Source organism: Ictidomys tridecemlineatus, chromosome 3, assembly GCF_052094955.1.
Source record: "Ictidomys tridecemlineatus isolate mIctTri1 chromosome 3, mIctTri1.hap1, whole genome shotgun sequence".
NCBI lineage: Eukaryota > Metazoa > Chordata > Mammalia > Rodentia > Sciuridae > Ictidomys > Ictidomys tridecemlineatus.
Window position 1 is genome coordinate 157,896,731 of NC_135479.1, and position 23,400 is coordinate 157,920,130.

General features: G+C 35.3%; 1 protein-coding gene across 5 annotated transcripts in view; it reads left to right on the forward strand.

Moving 5' to 3' along the window:
• Positions 1 to 3,290: 3,290 nt before the first annotated feature.
• Positions 3,291 to 23,400, forward strand: part of Myh15 (myosin heavy chain 15) — an 82,936-nt gene continuing 62,826 nt past the window's right edge. For 3 of the 5 annotated variants that reach the window (XR_013436896.1, XR_013436897.1, XR_013436898.1), the window contains exons 1-2: positions 3,293 to 3,451; positions 9,880 to 9,998. The gene's annotated coding sequence lies outside the window, so the exon portion shown is untranslated. Of the gene's footprint in view, positions 3,452 to 9,879; positions 9,999 to 23,400 lie in introns of all 5 variants that reach the window. The other 2 variants (XR_013436895.1, XM_078044276.1) reach the window with 2 other exon arrangements.

Here is a 23,400-nt window from a genome sequence, read left to right on the forward strand (position 1 = left end):
TATTTATATGAGAAACCATTACCAAAATCAAAATAATTCACATATCGATAGAAAAGTTTCTTCAGGATCTTTTACAATCCCTCCCTTTTGTCCCTCCTCACTTATTGGAGCTCTCCCCTCCATTCCCAATCCCTAGGCAACTACTGTTATGCTTTTTGTCATTACAGACTAGAGTGTACATTCTAGAATTTTATAATGCAGAATTATATAGTATATACTCTTTTTATCTGGTTGATTTCTACCAGCATAATTATTTTGACATTCTTCCATGTTGCAGCAATTTTTTTTGTTTGTTTGCTGAATAACAATCCGATGTGTGGATATTACAGCAGTTGTTAATTCATTCAGCTGCTATAGATATTTGGCTTGTTTCCAAATAGCATTCCTGTAGCCTGATTTCTTGTTTCTGAGATTGAGGTTCAGGATAACAGATCTTCACTTCAGTGAGTGATAAATAGGAAAATATGACCAGCTCAAAAAAACTTCCTCAGGAGCAAGTGTTTCTTGGTGAGGCTGGAGTGATTCTGCCAAGTCACTGACAGCCTGCCTTGGCTTTGACCTGTATCATGTTTCCTGATGAAGTGAATCACATCTGGAGTCAGGCATGTCAGTGTTAAACACAGTAGCTGATTTATGGATCCCTTGAAAGTCAGACTTAGCCTCCTAAGAGTGAGAATGTGATGTGACAGGCTACACTGCTGATGATCCTTGGGTGCTGACCCCAGGGTCTGGCTGCTTCCTAGCCTTTGAAGCTCAGGTCTGTTCTACTTATAATTTTACAAAACTTTTTTTTGTTGTTGTTCTCTGGCCCTCAGCCATGATTTTAGCTCAAATTCCTGTTTTTACCTGCTTCCCCCCCCCCCAATACCAATTCAAGCTGCTGTTGCAATTGAATTTTTGGATTTGGCTAGCCTTGTCTTCTGTTGGGAAGCATTAACACATGACTGACGAGAGACAAAAATTGATTAAAGAGAACATGTATTTTATATGGCTTATTTAGAAGCATGCTATAAGCTATAAGAATAAGCTGTGAATATTGTTCAACAATTTTCTCAGGCCTTCTGGATTTCTCTAAAATGGGTTTCCCTACTATAGTCATATTACTGCTGTCTGCAAATCCCTCTGACTTTCATATTTGTTCCTGTGCAGTAGTTGCCCGAATGGAGAGCCCGAATGGTGCTGAAGACTTGCTGGCCACAGAAGTAAGGTTTGTTAATTGTCAAAGCACACTCTGTTGATGACAATGAGGAATGATAGAAAGCAGCTTAGTGCTCCATTCTTCTTAAAGGACTTGCCGAAGTGGCCTTGGTGGGAGAGGGCTGCTTCTGTCCAAAGCTTACTGATTAAAAGTGCACATTGTCAGTGAAGTAACTTTGGAACTATGGAAAAAGATTTCAACTGAATGGCAAGTACCTCTTTCATTTGGTGTATATCTTTATACTATTTATTCTAATTTGGGTTACTTTTGTGTGGTCATTATGGTTTTTTTTTTTGTTTGCTTTTCAACAGAAGTTTATCATCACACTGCCTATATATTATTTGGTTTATAGAGTTTGTCTTTTTAATTTCATCTTATAAGCATTCCAAATGTTGTTATAAATTATTTAGAAACATTTAAATTAATATCAATATTTTATCAGAGATTTGTTCTATTGTTTATTGTGATGGTCTCCTGTTGATGGACTCAAGTCTTTTTTGCCCCATACCCTACTTTGGTGAGTCTTTGTAGGTAAATGCTTTTTCTGCATATCATATTCATCTTATGCTAGACTTCTAGATGTGAAATTACTAGGCAAGGAATATGAATTTTTTTATAGTCTCATGATGCATATTCTAAATTAACCATTAAAAAGATTTTAGTAAACTTCTCCCTCCTGGAGTATATAAGAATGCACATCATATTGTCTGTTGCAGCCCACATAGCAAGTAAACAGTTAACTAAATGCAGACTGTGAGCCGACTTGAGAAAATAAAAGTCAAAAATAATTATATTAAGAACTAAAGACGAAGGATATGAAAATCCAGTGGGTGATCCAAGCTCTGATAGAGACTAGATCTAACAATGGAACAAAAGCCTGAGCATTTATTATATAGGTATGAGCATTAAAGAGTTTCAGTGTAAAAAACTTCTTGAGGTAAACAGGGTGAAGTTTTTAATGCCCACAAGTTTTTAAAGTCCCCACCAAGTTGGGGAAGACAACTTGGTGGGGGCTTAGCAGTTACATCCATCTCTTCTACCTCTGGGTAGCTGGGATTTGACATCAATGTTTTTGAACTAGGGAATTCCATGACAAGCATGGAATAATTTTCCTTATCCACAGGGGTCACCTTCAAATGGGTGTTCCCCTAGCACTCTTAACACCACAGCATTCCCAGAAGCAGTGTCTTACTGTCCGGGGTTTACATAGTGCAAAGTAATGATTTATATACTGCTCATGACATCATATGATATACAGTGTCTTCTTAGGATACAATTCTGTGATGATGTGGCTTTTCTTAAACACTTCCTTTTGCCAGTCCTTGAAATGAGTTCTGCTCTGGAAGAATATATGGGATCAAAGAATGAGCAACCCAATAGATATATAGCGCTTGCTGCCATAATTGTGAAAGGCAAAATAATTAATTTTATATAGCAAGTTAGTGATTTATTGCTAGAAGGAAGAGGAGAGGAACATGGTACTGATGGGTTATTTTTGTATCAGAGATTGAACCCAGGGGTGCTTAACCACTGAGCCACATTTTTCACCTTTTTTAGTTTGAGATAGGGTCTTGCTAAGTTACCTAAGGCCTTGCTAAATTGCTGAGGATGGCTTTGAATTTGTGATTCTTCTGCCTCAGCCTCCTGAGTCACTGAGATTACAGGCATGTACCATTGCACCTGGCTCTCATGGAAAAATTCTAAAATTACTGAAAATGAAATAAGCCAAGTCTTGTGCCTTCCTAAGTCTCTTTTAAAGGGGTTGAGAAGCCAGGCATAAAGGATCACAAGGTTAAGGCCAGCCTTTCCAATGTAGGAAGACTCTCGGCAACCAAGCAATATTTTGCCTCAAAAGTAAATAATAAGAAGGACTGAGATGTAGCTCCTTGGCAAAGTACCAAGTCAAAAAAAAAAGGGATGAGGAGATTGCTGGTAATCAATTGTCAACAGGGCCTATTTGCATTTCTTTGAACATAGCTTTCAATCCTGGGGTCTGTGGTGTCTCATTCCTGCCATTTTATATCCTAGTAGGGGAGGTGAGACACACCGTAGGGTAGGTGCTTACTGCAGCCATTAGGAAAAAGAAGATGGATCATCTGTTTCTCTTTTTACAGCAAGGCATGGACATCTTGTGCTTTCTTCCACATGAGAAGTATGGATGCTACAGACTCCCGGGAGCCATCATGCATTTTGGAAACATGAAATATAAACAGAAACCCAGAAAGAAGCAACTGGAAGCAGATGGCACAGAAAGTAAGAATTACTTTGGCTTAACCTCTATTCAAATTCCTGACTCTAAGCCCACTCCTTTTTATCTGTAGTTAAGCTCACTTGTTTTCTGGAAAAAGTTGAAGATAACCAATACTATCATCCTCAATTTTGTTCCTAAAATTTATTCTTTTAATCACTATTCTGATGGAGTATCTGCCTATTGAAGAATAAGAAGCGTTCCTCAATTAATAATTGATGATACCCATGAATTTCCTATACCTATGTGAAATAGGATTGATTTAGACTCTGCCTTTAGCATATAAACTGTGGGAAATCAGAGAAGGGAGCAAATTACCATAAAATACTTTAAATGACTTGGAGAGGTGAACAAAGACTGTTGGAATTCTAAAGACAAAATAACTAATTCAAAAGGGTAAAAACATAAGATATCATTTTCTGTTTTCACATTTTAACAATCTATACTCTTGCCTGCTTACCAAAAAGATTTGAGGCATATTCAGTGATCTGTATTGAATGATAATTAAACTAGAAAAACCGGTTATTAGAAGGAAGTGTATCTACTGCAATTATTACATTTAATATTAAAATTCTTTTGCATTCATTCATATTTTGCAACAAATAGTTGTTTTATGTTTTTAATTGTGGCAAAATATGCATAACAAAATTTATCATTTTAGCCATTTAAAAATATATAGCTCAGTGGCATTAACTACATTTACATTGTTATATAACCATTATCAATGTTCATTTCCAATATTCTTTCATCATCCCAAATTGAAAGAGCTCTTTCCCACTTCCCCCAGCCTCAGGAAAGCACTGTTTTACTTTTTCATTTTATGAGAGAAGGCTTTTCTTATGAGATAACTCAAGAAGTCACCTTCATAAAGTGAGAAGTAAGCCATGAAAATACCTAGGAAAATCGTTCCAGACAGAGAGAGGATTAGAGAAAAAATTCCTGCAAAGAAATGTTCTCTTTCTCAAAAAAGAGCCAAGTAGCCATGGGCCTAAGTGGAGAGGAGTGAGAGAATAGGGAATGGCAGTAAATGAGATTAGAGAGAGATTTGGAAAGGTATTAAGAGGACAAGGAGGCTATTACAGGGCTTGGGTTGTATTTAGAGTAAGGTGGGAGACACTGTTAGGTATAGAGGAGAGACATGTGGTCTGATTTATACTGTGAAAAAACTGGCACTGGCTTCTATGTGCACAAGAACCTACCATAGATGAGAGTAGAGGCAGGGAGACCAATAATGAGACTATTGCAATAATTTGTCAAGAAATTGTGTCTCAGGCTAGGTGGTGGAAATAGACATGGTCATGGGGAGAAACTATAAGCCCTGGATATATGGCCTTCTCTGACCAACCTACTACCTCCCCAATATCATCCCTTTTCCTTGAATTCTTTTATTTGTGATTCCTACAGCCATATATGTATATATATATATATATATTTTTTTTTAAATTACCTGTCCTACCTAACCTCTACCTACATCAATTCCCACCAGATGTAAGCTCCATAAGAGCATGGATCTAATCAATATGTTCACTGCTATATTCCAGGGTTTAAAATATTCCTGGCACATAGTGGTAGATAATTGTTTAATGAATCCTATCTGCTCAAAAACAATCATTTAATGCCATATGACCTCTTTCATCTTTTTCTGGTTGAACATAATGCATGTAGACTCTTTTAAATAAAAATATTCAACCATAATCTTAATGTTGTTTTATATTTATCTTTTCATTATGTTTCAACTTCATCTTTCCTGCATTATCATTTATGTGGCTAAAATATTTCAGTTTTATGTAACAAAATAATTTAAATATCTCATTGAATATTTATTTACATTATTAAAAATTTTTGGTGAAAATCCTTATAGATTTTAAGATATATATATATATATATATATATATATATATATATATATATAAATTTCTTAGAATAAGTATCCAAAAGTAAGTTTCTTTCTCAAATTGCTCTGTTTTATCATATTCCTATCAGCAGCATGAGAGTAATTCTTTTATTATCTTCACTATTACTCATACTTTTTTTTTCTATTTTTAGTTGATAGGTTGTATTTTAATTTACATTTCAATCTTTTTTATATTGTCATCATTTTGTACTGTTTCTTCATGAATTTTTGTTTGTAACCCATTTTAGAAATTAAGGTGCTGAGTTTTTTTTTAAATTGATGTCTCAGGGCTTTCAATTTATTAAGCTTTTGTGATTTTTCTTTTAGAATTAATCATTTAGGATAAAATTGAAGGAGCTGGACAGATGGTGTTATGGTTTGGATATGAATTATCCCCCCAAAGCTTCTGTTTAATGCAGGAATGCTCAGATAAAAATGACTAGATTATGAGAGTTGTAACCTAATCAATGATTTAATCCATTTGTTGGATTAATAATTTGAATGGACTAACTGGGTGGTAACTATGGGCAGGTGGGATGGCTGGAGGAAGTAAGTCACTGGGAGTGTGTGCTTAGGGTTTATATTTAGTACCCTGATGTTTTCTCCTCCTCTCTTTCTGCTTTTGGGCTTTTGAGCAGCTTCCCTCCACCATACTCTTCTCTTAGGATGTTCTTTTGGACTGGAGCAGTGGAGTTGGCTCACCTTGGACTGAGCCTATGAAACAATGAGCCAAAACAAACTTTTCTTCCTCTAGATTATTCTTGTCAGGTATTTTGTTCATAAACATGAAAAGTTGACTAAAACCAATAAAGAAGTAAGTGGAAAGGGGAGGGCACTCAAACCTAAAAGGGCATCCTAGCCTTTACCTCTTTCTTGACTTCCTACTCCACATAAACTTTCTACTGTATATTATCTGGTATCCTAAATTCTCCATGGCTAAAATTTAGGGCATCATATTCTCCCCAACTGTTATCTTCCTATTGGCTTCTATTTATATTCATGATACTGCTCTTCTCTGTACTTCACAGACTGGAAATATGTTAGCTATGTTTCTAGATCTCTTATTCCTGTTCCTATTACTTGTTTAGACCTTCCCATCTTGCACTTGGGCATCTTGCACTGTCTCTGTACTTTCAGACTCTTCCCATTCTGATCTACCTTGCACACTTCCATAAAATTAATTGTCCCATAGTGTAATGTGAAGTATGCCATTTTTCTGCTCAAAGTTCCTTTAACATTTTCTCCATTGTTTGATTAATACTTGAAAATGGCATCAGATGTCTTAAATAAACCACAAATCACTGACTTCTCAGTTTATCACGGTCTAGTTTGTCTGCACTAAATACTAAGACCATAATTTGAACTTGTTCACCTATGTTGTTTTAAGTTGTATTATTCTATGTCTCAAAATTTATTACTTTCTGGCTCATTCTCACATCAAATATTGTTTATTTTTTGAACTTCCATCTTCATAGAGTTATTTGTCTATTGCTGATTTTCATGATGCTTAATTTCTGTGTTTCTTATGTAGTTATTTTACTTACAGGCAACTTATAACTGTGTTTTATTTACTCTTATGACTGATAAACTCTTTGATGCCAGGGAATTTTGTCTGGCTTATCTATCTTTTACTACAGCATTTAGTAGCAAGGTTTGCACATTGTAAGTAGCCAGTAAAATTTTGTTCAATAAAATAATAAGATGCAAACAGTTTAGAAATCACTAATCCTTCATGAAAGACTTAATTTAATGTCATTGCCATAACCCCTCCTCAAATTTGTCATATTTTATATTGACAAAAGTCATTTTTGTTTCTTTCTTTTATATCTGGTTATTACAGATGGGACTGCACTGGTATAGAATTGTAAAGTTGAAAATTTCAGACTTCTCTACTTCATTATCTGATTTTAGGTAAAGTTGTACTTTTTTAGTCAGCTTTGCATCAAAGGTGAGAAAAAATTTATTTTTGGCTTAAGATTTCAGAGATTCTGCTGTCCTTCCTTTTCCCCCTTCAGGAAGGACAGCAGAATAAAATAGACATTATTATTGCTGTGTGTATATAAGTGACTGCATGACCAATGTGATTCTGCAGCCTGTACACTCAGAAAAATGAGAAATTATATCCAATCTGATTCAAATGTATGATATGTCAAGATTATTGTACTGTCATGTGTAACTAATTAAAACAAATAAAAAATTATAGAAAAAAGATTTCAGAGATTCAGTCCATGTCTGGCTGACTCCATAACTCTGAGCCTGAGGTGAGATAGAAATTCATGTTGGAATAGCATGGCAGATGAAATCTGTTCATCTCACGACAGCCTGGAATTAGAGAGAGAAAGAGAGACTGAGGTACCAGGGACAAAATATAAACCCCAAAGTCATGTCCCCAAGACCTACTTCCTACAGCTATACCCTTCTTGCCTAGAGTTACCAGTTAATTCATTCAAGTGCAAATTAATCCACTGATTAGTTTACAGCTCTTCCATTGTATCGTTTTACCTCTGAATATTCTTGTACTGTCTCACACAGGAGCTTTTGGCAGACAACTCATATCCAAACCATAACATGTATTTATTCTCTCCATCTTCTTGACTTAATAAATGTGCTTACTAAATCTTTCTACCATTTTCTAGATGTTGCTTTGCAAACTTAGTGGTGTACCAGAATCCACCTGAAGGATTTTTAAATTCCTGAAGTAAGAGTCTTGCCCAGATGAAAGAAAACAGATCTTTGGGAGTGGGATGAAGTATTTGTTTTTACCGTTGCAGGTTATCCCAGTCTGCTGGCAAGGTTGAAAACCACTTTAATAAAGACTTTTTCTTTGGAAATTTCCGAGTATCAGAATGACCTAAGTAACATGATAAACTTAGAGTGGCTTAGACCCTAAACCATTTCAATATACCTAGTCCTTAGGTCCTTTATTAGGTTTTCAGGCTCTTCTGATGATGCAGAAAAACTGGTATATCTCAGGACTCATTTAAAATTGAAGGCATAGCAGGAAGAATTTTCAGATGAGTAGAATATTTTTTTCAGTAACTGAAATAATCAACAATTTGAAATGTGTTTATAACTTTTTGCCTGGGGTATTCTTTTTTTTTATTACTGTCATATCTTAACCCTTAATAGAATAAAGGCTTATTTATATTTTCTTCTGGCAGCACTTATTCTTCTCTACTTCTTTCTTCAGAAAATTAAAGTTCTGTTTTATAAAACTAGTTTTGTGGGGTGTATATATTCCTGTTGGGCATTAGAGGGCACTATGGAGTAAACAAATTTCTCAGGAAAAGGAAAAGTTTCTGATAGATACTGGAAAGGTATCCAGACTTGTGTCAATCGGTGATTGCCTTGATGATCAAATTCCATAGCCAACTGAAAAAAATCTACAAGCATATGTCTTCATAGAAGGGGGAAATAAGGGACTGTGGTTGTGGCTCAGTGGTAGAGTGCTCTCCTAGCATGCACGAGGCACTGGGTTTGATCCTCTGCACCACATAAATGTAAATTAAAGACATTATGTCCACCTAAAACTTAAAAATAAACATTTTAAAAATAAGAATTGGGAAATAAATGACTATTTTCATAGAAGGAGAATGTAAATAATAAAGGTGAGATTCTCCATGTCCTATACACGGTTCTTTTTAAAAGAGGACAATAAAGAAATAGATTCTTTTAAAAATTGAAATATAATTCACATACCACAACATTTACCCATTTAAAGTATATAGTTCAATATATTCACAGTATTATACAATCTTTACCACTAAGTGAATTCAAAATATTCCATCTTCCCCAAAGAAACCCTGTACCAATTAGTAATTATTCCCTATTCTCTCCTCTCTCCAGCCCTTTACTGGTGGGATTGGTTCATTCTGGACAGTTTATATAATATGTGGTCTTTTGTTTCTTCTTTCATTTAGTGTAATGTTTTCAAATTGCAGCCACATCATAACATACATGATTTACTTTTTCCTGTTTATAGAAAAGTAATATTCCATTGTATGAATATACCACATATTGTTTATTCACCAGCTGATTTGCATTTTTCCACTTTTTGGTTGTTATAAATAATGTGCTAGGAATACTATGTATAATTTTTTTGTCTGTAAATATGTTTTCATTTTTCCAGGGTACATGCCTAAGAATGAAATTGTTAGGTCCTATAGTAACTCTATGCTTAACTACTGAGTAATGATCAAACTATTGTGGCCACAGCACACAAGAGGGTTCTAAATTTCTTCATCCTCACCAACACTTCTTACTGTCTATGGCTTTTTAAATTATAGCCACTCTTTGTTGTTGTTCTTTTTAGATATTATAGCCATTCTAAGTTTTTCAGTGCAGCTTTGATTTGCATCCTCAAAACAATAGCTTCTTTTATACTTTCAAACTTAGTCATTTATTTCAAAGATGTAATCTATATTGACACATATATCTATCCTTCAGTTCTTTGGGTAGTGTGCTGGCTATACTGTAATGAAGTTTTACACTGTTTTCCTCCTCCTCACTCATATTCTTTTCTTCCTTTCTGGTGACCAGGTGCTGACAAAACTGCATTCCTCATGGGCACTGATTCTTTGGAGTTCGTGAAGGGCTCTGTCCATCCTAAAATCAAAGTTGGTAATGGATATATTTCCAGAAGTCAAAATATAGAACAGGTAGGATGATATTTCAAGGGCATTATAATTACATCATCTTGTTATAATTGTATACACATTGTACTTGCATATTTTGCAACTACTGGGAATGACTGCAGTAAGGGCTTCTATAAAAAGAACAAAAGAACTACTTTGATGAGTATTCCAAATATTTTTATGTATAATGAAAATCATATAAAAAAACTCTTCAATTAAGAGCCTTTCTATTCTGCAATATGTTTTGACAGTTTTCCCTTATGTAACAAGTTTCTTTGTAGATGCAGACAAACCCATCATGTATTGCAATCAACATCTTAGTTGTCCAGTTAAGAATCTTTCATAAGTATCGATTTCTGACATGAATTAAATTGATAAATTGGCATCCCTTAACTATTTGGCATATTGATTTATTTAGAGTAACAGACACATGGTGGCACATTAGTTGAGAAAAGGTTTCAGTACATATGTTGAAGTTAGTATTTGAAGGGACAGGGAATTGAACAGATAGGAGAGGTGGAAGGTAATGTAAGTTTTACTTAGGGAAAGAATAACAAATAGTTTGAGGACTGTTGAACTTGGGCCTTGTTTATGCAATAAATATTCCCAAGGGTGTTGGATAATATGATCAATTATATATACTGAAATATTTCAAAATAATAATTTACATCTGCTATATGTATTAGTCAGTATAATATAAGCCACACTGCAGTTAATATACACTAAAATCTCAATGACAACAAAAGATTTATTTTTACTCAACCAAGTCCAATATATATTGCAAAGCTTTCATCCATTCTGTACTTATGCCAACTGGTACATATGGTCTCCAAAGTTGCTGCACAAGGGGGAAAGATAACCTGTGGAGGAAGCATAGCCATCTCAACTGTGTCAGGGTAGAGGGAATATCGCTTTCATTAAAATGCCAATGGTAAGAATTGGTCAACTTATCTTCTGAAAGAGAGAATGGTACAGTGAAGTAGCAATTGCTTTTGAAATCTGTAACATGTATAAAGCATTCACAGGTATGTTTATTCTTCTATTCTTACAACACTCAGAAGTAAGTAGAGCAGGAATACTATATTTTTCCAGTTGAGGAGACTGAAGCTAAGGAAATATAGTTAATATTCCAAAGAAAGCTCAGCTAGTTGTCATGTTGAAGCCAGATTTAAAGTTAGGTAGTCAGTGTAGTTAGGTCGGGTCTAATATCGAGTGAAATCTAAAATGGAGGCCATGCTGGGAATGACTCAGGGAAAACAGGACAACTCATGGAATGTTAATGAAGTCCGAAAAGGCCCTAGGCCAAAGTCCACCTCAAAGAAGTGTTAACCAACAGCCCCAACAGATTTGGAGATAGCCCATCCCAGAGAAGTGATAATCCCATCCCAAAAGGTGATAATTAGGTCCACCTGTGTCCTAACCCTTCCCCCTTGCATTCCATCACCAAAACTATAAAAAGGGGAAACAACCGCACTTCCACGGATTCCACCTCTTGGGTCCCCTTCTTCCTCAGGGAGAAGCCTTTTCTGCTGTCCTTTAATAAACTTCTAATTTCTACTCTGACCTTGCCTCGGTGTGCTTCTTTGGTGTTATTCTTCAACATCGGGGAAGCAAGAACTCGTCACCGGTCAACAGCGGTAACAATGTGACACTCAAAATTGTATTACATTTTAAATCTGAAAAGGAGATTGACAAATGATGAAGTTTGGAATAGAAGACAATTATTTTGACTTCATTGAACTGTTTCCCTTGTTATATTGAGGTATCTAATTTGTCTGTTATTTAAAACATTAAGACAACTAAACAAAATCAGTTTTATAGCTTAGCTTACTTTATAAACCAGTAATTCAACCTCTATTGTAATATTAATTATACTCCTTATAATTTTGTCCTTCCTGGTGACCTAAGCACTTTGAGGCCATAGACTGTGTCTGATTCATCCTAGTATCCCAGCATCTAGCATAGTTCCCTGAAACTCGTAATTGCTCCCCAAATGTTAAAATACACTGAATTGAGTGGAAATTGAATCATGTTCAGCAGGACAATAATTGAGCTATTTTTTTTCCTTTGGGGTTAGAGGAGTTTGGCAGTTTCATGCTTTCTTAGACATTCACTGCAACATGCATATGTATGACATTCAGGATTATAGAACAGGGCCTTTCTCTTTATAAAACTAATGAGCCCATAAGAGGTCTAAAATCAAACCTTTGCCCCTTTAGTATTGTGTTCTAGGGGAGTGAGTTACCACTCCAGTCTCTACTATCACACTAAGTAATTTAATAAATTATTACTCAACATAGAATGTGAACTTCATTTTCTTTCTCTTTCCTGGAGACAGAGTAAGAAAGAATACTAAAAGGATTTTTAGAAAGTTTGCTGACTTTATAGAGATAATTACCACTGCTAAGAATAGAAACGTGTATGCTTTGTTAATGGCATTTGCAAAAGATGGGGAAAATTTCTGCAGCATTAATAATCTATACAAAGTTTAGCTCTAACTTTAATACTACTTCACTTTAATATCTTCATTTCTCTGAGCTCTGCAGTGAAGAGGTTGAATGATTTTTTTGTTTCTCAATGGAGAGGTATTTGGCATCTAATAAGATGGGACGATTTTTATGGATTACAGTGTCCTATACTTTGTAAATGTTTTGACCCCCATATACTAAATATCAGAAGCATTTTTAGTCACTATGACAGCCAAAAGATGCCCCCCATCTTCCAAATGCATTTCTCCCAAGTTGAAAACCTCTATACCTAATTACCAAGAACTAAGGTCTACAGGTCTAATATTTTATGATTCCATGAATTATAACTCTATTAGAAATAAGTAAATATAATTTTAAAAAGATTAATAACGATGGCAAAACAATAACAATTATCAATAAGCACTGACTACTTACTATAAATGCTGGCTAAAGGATTTGTATGAAGTACCTAATTCAATCTAATAATAAGCCAGAAAAGTAGCCCTAATAAATATTTCCAATGTATAAAGATAGTGACTCTTAGAAATATTGACTACTCAAGGTGACACAGCTAGTAAATACTTAGGTGAGCATGAAGAAGGGATAATGAATGATAAAGGGATGGAAAGGGGAAACTAATATTTATTGGAAACTAACTCCAAGTGTTATGCTAAAGAAATTTACATTCTCTCATTCATTAGATCTTTCACAACACCCTTGAGAAATGTATATTTTTGTTGTTTTCTTACAGATGAAAGTTAATATCAAAATGGTTGAATTTTGACTATTTAATTCCATTTCATTTTTATATGTTTTTTGTTTTCTATCATGCATTAGTGCCCTACAATAATCAAAGTCTTCTATGAAGTTTTGTTTAAAAGAGCTAAGTAAGCCTGGCATGGTGACATGTATCCATTTACTCCTGAAATGTAGAAGTATATTTTTAGCTCCTTTTTTCCTTCTTCATTGGACAGAAAATGATGAAAATTATTAGAATTATAACTTATCCAGCAGTATATTGGTCTATAAGTTTCATTAATTAACTCAGTAGACATCATTCTGAATCTCTGGGCTAGTTTTTCATTGCTGTGATCAAAATACCTTACCAGAATAACTTAGAGGAGGGAAAGTATATTTTGGCCCACAGTTTTAGAGGTTTGCAGTCCATACTTGGTCAGCATCATTGGTCTAGGACTAGGATAAAATAGAACATCATGTTGGAGGGATAACTGCAGAAGAAATCTGTTCACTTCTGTTTTCTAAGAGAGAAAGGGGCTCAGGGAAGATACACCTTTCTAGTCACATTACCAGTGACCGGTCTCCTTCAGCTATACCCCACCTGCCTACAGGTTCCAGCCAATCATCCAAACTAGGATGGACAGATTAGGTTATACCACTCATGAGATAATGATTTCACTTCTGAATATTCCTGCATTAACACAGGAGCTTTGGAGGAGACTTCATATTCAAATCATAACAGTCTCTTTCTGCTTACCTCTCCAGACTTTCTTCCTGTGTTTCTCTACTACTCCCCACTCCTGTCCAAACCACTTCTTGACTATTTAGAGAATAAAAAGGGATAAGTAAGTTAGTCCTTTTTTTTTTTTTTAAAGTTTGAAACTGACCACTGCAGACAGGGTAATTTCCTTGATGTTAACAGAAGATAAAAATCTTCCTGATATTTTCTTTGTATACTGGGCTCTTAACTCTCATAATTAAGAACTGATGTCATCCAACTTATGGATTCCTGTGACAATGACTCAAGATAACTGATTAGAGAGGTGACTTACAACTAAATCACCACCAGACACTAACTGACCTTGCTGTGTGTTTTCTCCTGGGCAGAAGGAGGCATGTGATAGACCTGTTTTGCAAGTTACACTTTGGGGACACATTTTGTTTCCTGGTTTGGAGAGTGTGCAGATAAAAGCCACTCCTATTTGGATTCTGTCAGAAACCTGCTATTACAATAGCACTTTTTCATTGTGGAAGCAGGATCTGTATTTCTATGGCATCATCCAGGCACAGAGATTGGATCTGTCCCCTGTAGGTTGCATGAAAGCCTTTGCTACAGCCCTCCAGGGAAGGGATATGCAGCCTCACTTTGACAGTAAGAGAATCTGAGCCAGAATGATGCTAAAAATTGTCATTCTCCATTTAGGGAGATGAGGTTCACACTGGGAACTAATATAATGAAGATTTGGAAGCAAGGACCAGAAAAGAACCTTCAACTCCATCATTTGCAAGACGGTGCTGCATTCTAGAGAGAGTCAGTCACTTGCCAAAAGTTATACAAATTGTAAGCGGCAGCAACAGTAGCAACAGAACAAAGTTTAGGGGTTACAGATTTCTAATTAACTATAAAAATACTTTTCAAATCTAATTGTGTATAGTGTTAAAAAAGGTAAGGAAAATTTCATTAAGGACTTGCAATAAGGGCGAGACATTGAACCTAACTCCAAATACAACCAGGCCAAATGAGGATTTGTGGGCAAATAACAGTGGGAAGAGGTCAGTGCATAGAAAATTACTAAAGGAGACCTCAAGGATAGGAGTATTCTCGATGATCTGACCTAACAGGTTTATTGCTGAAGACAGGCTAAGACTTTGCACATAAAATTTGGACTTTGAGGAACATGATATCAAGGTTGGGGAAAATTTCCCTAAAGTGATTCTTGCTGCAACTTGGCTAGACAGACTAAAGACAGAGCAAGTAAGATAAGGTTGCCTAACTAAAGTTGGCTAAGGAGAGCATAGGCATTATCTAGGAATAGTATTAGAGTTCTGAATCTGATTCATTATGTCTGGGATTGGGACTAAGAGTTTACATCTTGCACAAGCTCCCAAATAATGTGATGTTTCTGGTCTTTGGATCACACTGAATAGGAAGGCTTTAAGAGCACATTGTCACACCCTATCCCCAGTAGTTAGTTCTTTATTAATAGAAATCTGATTTCTCTGGTCTGTGCTTTTGGTAGGAAGCTAGCTCACTATTTTCTTCTGCCCTTATTTCCTCCTTTTTCCTCTTCTCCCTCCTTTCTTGTTCTTTTCTTTGTTCTTATTGTATTCCACAGAAAGGTAAAACCACAGGTCAATAAATAAATCATGATTTGACTAGATGGTATTTCCTGAGAGCTACCCGGGATTAAAATGAACACTGTTGTGAGATAAAGTGAAAACACTTTCAATATCACTTATAGGTAACCTGTGTTGTTGGTTCCTTGTCCAAGTCAATATGTGAAAGGATGCTTAAGTGGCTGGTGACGTGTATTGACAGGTCCTGGATGCTAAACTGTCAAAGCAGTTCTTCATTAGCATGCTTGACATTACTGGTTTTGAAATCCTTGATGGCAGTATATATACTAAGAATTAAATCAATGAATATTTAATATAGATTAGAAAATGTCACTTGAACATGGGAAAATATGGCCAAAGCATGATAAGAATTATTATGTACAAACCTTAAAGGCTCTATTGCATGGAAAAGAGCTACAATCAATATTAATAATAATTAATATTACTAGAATTAGTGCAAGAATTTAATGTCTTATTTAAGCCTTACATAAAGGTAAACAGAAGTGAAAAAATCTTCTGTGATTTTAAATTACAATTATATTATATATTATTTTATTGTAATAATCTTTAGTTTGTAGATATATTTGAAAAGGGAAGACTTTATTTTAGCATTTTTTGCTGTCTAGGTCTATTTGCCATCATATGATAGTGGGTATGATTTTCTCTTTAATGTGTATTCTTATAATTAGAACTCTATATTATTTTTATCTCTTCTTACCTATTCATATCTTTGAAGTATAATAGCCTTGAGCAACTTTGCATTAATTTTACCAGGGAAAAATGACAACAGTTCTTCAATCAGCATACGTTTATTTTGATGCAAGAAGAATACAGGAAAGAGAGCATTGACTGGGTATTCATTGACTTTGTTCTGGTTTTACAAGTATGCATAGATCTCATTGAGAAGGGAATATATATATTTTTCCCCATCCATTTTCATTTAAGAATTGTCTCTGCTTGACATGTTGATCCATGCCAGGCATAAGCCTCTGCCAGAGAATAGGAAATAGGGCCAGAAAGTACTGCACATTTTCTTTAATGATCCTTGTGTGCAGCACTCATGGCATTCTAACTAAACTCTCACAGCAGTTCCTCTTACTCCATCATTTCTAATGCAGACTATGGCTATATATTTGCAGCTTGTGCATTACTTTTACCATTAATATGTGAGGAGATTTGTTGAGATTAAAAATGGCCACATTCTTGATTGGGAAAAAAAAATAAAAACAGAGCTATGAGCACTGTAGAGTGTGGCTGATTAACATAAAGTGAATGTGTAGACTCAAAGATGCTTAACAAACTTTGGCAAATTAACATGCAAACAAATAACTGCCATAAATCTCAAGGCTACTACCTTGCAGAATGTAGTTTGTTCATTTAATTGGACAAGTACCAGTTAGTTTAAGTAATTTATGACAGTACTTCATCATTTATTAGTAAATTAGCTGCAGTGTATGGTTTCTGAATTTAGTTTGTCCCTGGACTCTAAAAATTTCCCCGTGCTCTGGAAAAGATTAAGGAGATTTGTTACTGGAGTTCTGATGGTCTTTTCTGTGACTTTATCCACATGAACAAGCACAGTGGCATACTTGCAGCTACATGCCCCTTGTTTCCTGCTGTAATCAAGAACTGCAATGAATTTTGGAGACAGACCTGGGCAGTCCAAAGCCTTTGACCTTCTGAAAGTTCTCTAGCTATGTTGTTATATTTAGTTCTCAATGACCCTGTCAAGAAAGATCTGGGATGACTGACCTCTCATTTTCCTTTTTAGATCTCAGATTTTATCAATCAGTACCCTATCAGTTTTATTTATTATGCTTTAGAGAAGATTAAATCGTCCTTTAAAATAATATATTCCTAACAGAGGTGGACACACATTGATTTTGTTTATTTTCTAATGAGTAAATTTAGTGGGGGGGAGGACAGGCACAATTGAAAAACAAATGATAATGGATTTACTATACGCTCATTAAAAATAGTAGTGAACCGACCAATATCTGGTAGATGTTTTGTGGCATTATAAAACTGTAGTTTTCTGACTAGCAATTAAACAAAAAAACTGGAGGTCCTCAGAGGGACAGATTTAATTTCTGGAAATTTAATTGCTACCAGTGACATCTGCTTACTTTCATTATGACAAGACACTATTTTCAAGCAGAAAGATGGGATATAGTGTTTGTTCAGATTGTGATATGTCTGAGAATGTTATTTACTTTTAGTTGACCTGAAGGTTTTTGACTCATTTTTGCTAGCCAATATGGATGTAATTTCCTGTTGTATTTTCTACTGATATGATAAAATGAAGAAAAAAAAATACTGAACAGATAGTAGAAAGCAAAGATAAGTCTTTGGTTTTCTATGAACAATTTCAAAGAATTCAGTTTAGGTCAGGAATATTAATAGCAAAACCTATCTTGCAAAGATCCTATAATTTGAAAAGATTCATTATGCTGATTAGAGGTCTATGAAGAAAGCTTGTAGCTAATATTAATGGTCTAGATACTTAGTTCTTGCAAAAGAATAAATAATGGGGAGTTTTAAAATACAAAATAACTAAAATACATACATAAGTCCAAAGTGTCTTATAGCATGTCTATTCTGTGTATAAGGAAAAGAAATTTTCAAACATAAAAGTTTATATTTTTAAGTTTACAAAAATGTTTATCTTATACAGAATTAAAATATATTTTAACACCAATTTTAATTTTTAATCTGGTCTTCAAGCTTATAGTGACCTCCTTTCATATATAAGTAAATATATATTTATTTTGTTACTTTAAATATTCTAGTTTGTTTAGAACTTTTGTCAATGATTTACATATTAACGTGATTACATATTTACATTTATATATGATTATCCCTATTATTTCTTAACAAATACAACAAAAATTATACATTTAAAATCTTATTATTCTTGTAGTATAGCAACTTTGAAAGAATATATCCTTCTTCCAATAATTCAACTTTTTGGGAAATACTCTTATAGGATTGAGTTTAAGAGTTTAGAATTATACAATACTTAAAAGAAAATTCATTTCAGTATTTATCATCTTACTAGTTTTTGAGTCCATACTATCTTATTTGCCTTTTTTGACTAATTTGGCCTGAAAACTTTTGATAATTTTTATACAGTGATATGCAATCAGGCAGCAGGAATTTTCCATGTCAGTAGTCAATGGTGTAAACTATTACAAATCAAGTTCTAAAATACTTAAACCCTGGTAGCATCTTGGAATTATATAAATGTTGTCTCCCAAAAGGAGATCTTTGGATGTGCTAATTTTGATACACACACACACACACACACACACACACACACACACACACACATATACTTTGTTGTTGTTGTTTGTTTGTTTGTTTTGTGGTACTGAGGATTGAACGTAGAGGCTCTCTATTACCCACCTATGTCCCAGCCCTTTTTATTTATTTATTTTTAGGTTGCAACAAGGTCTCATTAAGTTGCTAAAGCGAGCCTTGAACTTCTGACTATCCTCCTGCCTCAGCCTCCCTGGTCAGTGGGATAACAGGCACGTGCTATTGTTCCTATCTGAGCATGTTTCCGTGTTTACCTGTCAATCAATCCCTCAGGTGAAATTTGCTGAAGCGCTCCAATTTAGTCACTTCAGTACCTACTGTGCTAAAGGTTTGGAGGAATGCAAACCCAGAAGGCATCATCCTGGCACTCAAGGAACTGCTGATATAATTGGAAAGATGTCTAAAAACCAAGACATTTATGATTTGTTTGTTTTCATTGAAAGAATAAGTAAATTTGTTTAGCAACAAACAGTTACCTGCTTCCTCCTCACTCCACTTGGCTTAGGGTTATGGGGATGCCTGAACATATGACATCCAACACTGGATGGATGATATCAGCATCTTATTAGTCACAAATGTTCACATCCCCAGAGAGGTAGATATCCCACACCAGGGCCATACAAGTGTTATATTCAGAATAGTGAATGAGCAGGGACTCTGGGAGGTTGGCTTTATAGCAATCATATGGTGAGTGAGACGCTATGTTCAAACAAAAGAATGGGTTGCTTGCTTGCATAATTCCACAGGCTGAGAAGGAATCAAAACCTGTTTCTCAGGGATAAGGAGAAAATACTGTTCCTAGAAATCTGTCATAAGTAGGACTGTTTGCTGGGGGACCTAACCTGGGGACCATGATGGGAAAGAAACTTGTGATTAGGTCACTTGAGCTACTTTTAATTTTCCCCAAATGTCAAGGCAAACATAATATTGGGCCTTAATTATAGCACACTACTCTGTAAAAGACTTTGAATTAAATGCTATAGAAATGTAACATTTGTTATAAGCAGTGCTTGCCTGTCGCGACCCCTTGCCCGCAAGGAAGACGCAACTTGGGAATCTTCTTTCAGCAGTTTATTCAGGCCCTTGATATTTCTTCTACTAATCCCTCGGATGCCCCTCCCAGCCTTAATAAAGCATCTCAAGCCCCAATGCGAAGCTGCCACGTGGAACTTTCTCATAGGGTGCTGAAAAACCATGCACCAACTCTCCCAAATAAGGAGTTGTTTGTCACATACCACAGCGGAGCCAGCGCCATCTTGTAATGGCGACCATAATCTGCATAAGCGGCAGAGGCGGCTCACCACACTTGCCTTTAGGAAATATGCAATCAAGTAAGTCTAATAAATGAAGAAATGCATTTAAAATTGTTAAATGTAATATAAATACAATAAAAGGCATAGACAAAGAAAGGACTAGAGATGAGCAGGCATCCTCATAACCCTAAGCCAAGAATCATTCTACCAGTGGGGTGAGGAGGAAGCAGGTAACTGTTTGTTGCTAAACAAATTTACTTATTCCTTCAATGAAAACAAATTCCTGCTTATAGGAATCTAGAGAGGCCTGGTAGAGAGAAGTGCTAAATTTAGGTTAGATATTAAAGAATGATATAATTTTAGCAGGTAAAGATAGGAAGATGGTATGAAGGTTGGGGGCAAGTCAGAGCAAAGGCATAGAGACAGGAAAGCAAAGAATATGTTCTGAAATGTTAGGTAATCTAGTTGGAGCACAGTACATGCAGAAGGAAGTACCTATAAGAAAAATGGAAGGTCAGATTCTAAAGGAATTTTAATTAACTTATACCCGATTTTAAGGCAATGGGAGTCAAAGAGGGGTCTGAGCTAGGTAATGGAGAAGTCAGAGTTGCTTGTGTTTAATCTGGTACGTTTGTACATGATGTCTGGGATGGGAAGACAGGATTATCATAAGCAGGTAGGAAGCTGGTATAGTAGTATGGGTAAGAAATCAAGAGTTGTCTTGACCCAGGACAGCAGAAGTGCAAGTTGTGAGAAAGTGACAAAGATAAAGACAGTAAGAAAGAAAATTGATAATATTTGAAGAGGGAGAGGACATAGGCAACTGACTGAAATAATTTACTGTATAATATAGGACAATTGATGCTATGGGGCAGAAAATAATTACTTTTTTGCCAATGTATTTGGAAATGAATTTGCTGGGAAGCCCCATATTTATTAGAAGCTACACCTGTGTCAGCTTGAGAAATAGATAAGAACTTGAAGAAGTTGTTTTTGTCTTTTCAATGTTGCTATTATTGTTACATTTTAAAATATGAAATACGCTTGCTTCATAAAAAACCTCCATCCATCCCAAAATTGTCTTGACTGAGGGCCAGGAAAACAGAAATTCCCATGTGTGTGAAATGACTTTGCTTGAGATGGGAATGGTTGCTTCTTGTGAGGTTTTGCCACAACCCTTTTGTTAACAGGAACATTCCTAGACGCTTAAATTTTAAAATTATTCATTCTACCTTATGCTGGAGGATGCAGATCTGTAGCAAAATACATGGTGTCAGATGGACTCCAAACCTCTAAAAGCATTTTTTTCAAAGAATATTAAACAATATTCTAGCAATAGTGGTTGAAGAGTTCTGAGCACCATACTTCCTGCCAAGCATCCAAGTGGGGAATGATGAAGAAAGCAAGTAGGTGAACCATTGTAAATGAAGACAGAGTACTCTAAACGAAATCAACATTATCCTGATCCTGACAACACTGACCTTGTGAGTTTTTGGCAAAAAAGAAGAGAGAATGGAAGGAGAAGGAAGAACAGGAAAAAGAGGAGAGGAGAAGGGAAATAAGGACTCCCATAAATTAAACAGCTGATGCACTGGTGTGAGCTCTTAGAAGCTAGGAGTCCATATTGTACCATATATTTTGTCTACAAGAAAATACAAAAGCAGTAGAAAGCCATGGTACATACACATATTAGAGTGATAGACTCAGGTGGATAGAAAACATGATTTTGAAATATTTGATGAACCACCACATAGAAGAATTAGACCCATTTATATATATAGTGGAATAATTTAGATAAAAGAATTTTAACCTCTAAACAAATTTTGTTTTATTATATCACCCATTCAGGGCCTTGATTCTGAGTCAGTGTGTTTCTTTCCAGGAAGATATTCAAGCATATGCTAACCAGTCTTTTGGAAGGGAATTGAAGGGAATTCAAGGCTCTATTAGGAAAATTCAATCACACCTTTAGTGTCTCTTCTGAACCTGGCTGTCTTTGGTTCTTAAGTACAAAGAGTTGGTAGAAAATCATGAAATATATGTTATGGAGTAAGGGGTCATGTTCTGTCTTGCTTGTTATACCTTGAAATGCTTATGACATTTTATCTGTACCTCTGTTTTGTTTGTTTTGCTGTCTTACTTATCTTCTTAGCTAGATGCTCTGGAACCAAAACCCATATGTGATTCATTCTGATATAAACTAAAGTATTCAGTACAGTGATTTGGTTATAAAAAGGCACTTCCAAATATTTGTGGAGTAGATAAGTGAATCTATAGATATAAAAATTCATGCACAACTATAAGATTCCTTGATACTTCCTTGTCCCCAAAGCCTGTTTTCTGCATGTGTCTCCTTTTGTATTTGTATGTATATATTGGTTAATGGAAGTATTCATTATCCAATTGTTCAGGCCAAGAACTTCTTTTTATTACACTTAACATTCTATCCATCAGGAAGTTGTGAAAGCTCTACCTTCAACATACATCACATTTCTGATGAGTTCTAACACTTTGACTAGTCTAGGTTAGGAGTCAGCAAACTATAACTTTGTGGGTCAAATATAGCCTGCTATCTGTTTTGGTAAATACAGTTTTATTGGAACATTGTCACTCATTTATTTTACATGTTAACTGCTGCTTTCAGTGCCACAATTACTGAGTGGATGTAATGGTATGAAAGAGAATCAGTGACCCTTTAGAGAAGAATTTGCTTAAGACAGTCATAGGGTTTTCTGTCAACATTCTTTTTTGTTTTTACAATCCTTTAAAAATATAAAAAATCAATGTTAGCTCATGATTTCCCCATCGACTTCGCCCATTCCTGTTCTAAATCAATGGTTCTTTTCGAGGATAAATCAAATCATGTCACTTCATGTTAAAAGTCTCCAAAGGCTTCTCATTACATGTAAAGTCCAAATGTCTTACCATAGTTTATAAATTCTTTGGGATCCAGCTGCACTTAACTCTACCTTGCTAGCCGTTTTCTGTCCCTATTTGGGACACTTGTCAAGTGTGTTTCTGCCTTAGGGCCTTTGTGCTCTTCATTTTTCTTCCAGGAATACCTGTGCCCAGATTTTTTCAAGTTATTTTTTTCACTCAAGTCAGAGAGGTCTTCTCTGATCACTCCCATCTAAAGTAGATTTTCCTCAGCCTGCTCCCTTCTGTATTGTCTCCCTTTACTTTGCATCTTCAGGGCAGTTATATGAGACTAAGTTATTTATTTTTTCTTGTTATATCTTTGTTTACTTGACTGTGATCTGTCTGTGCCACCAGAATGTAAGCATCCTGAGGAGAGTCTGTGGTCACTGCAGC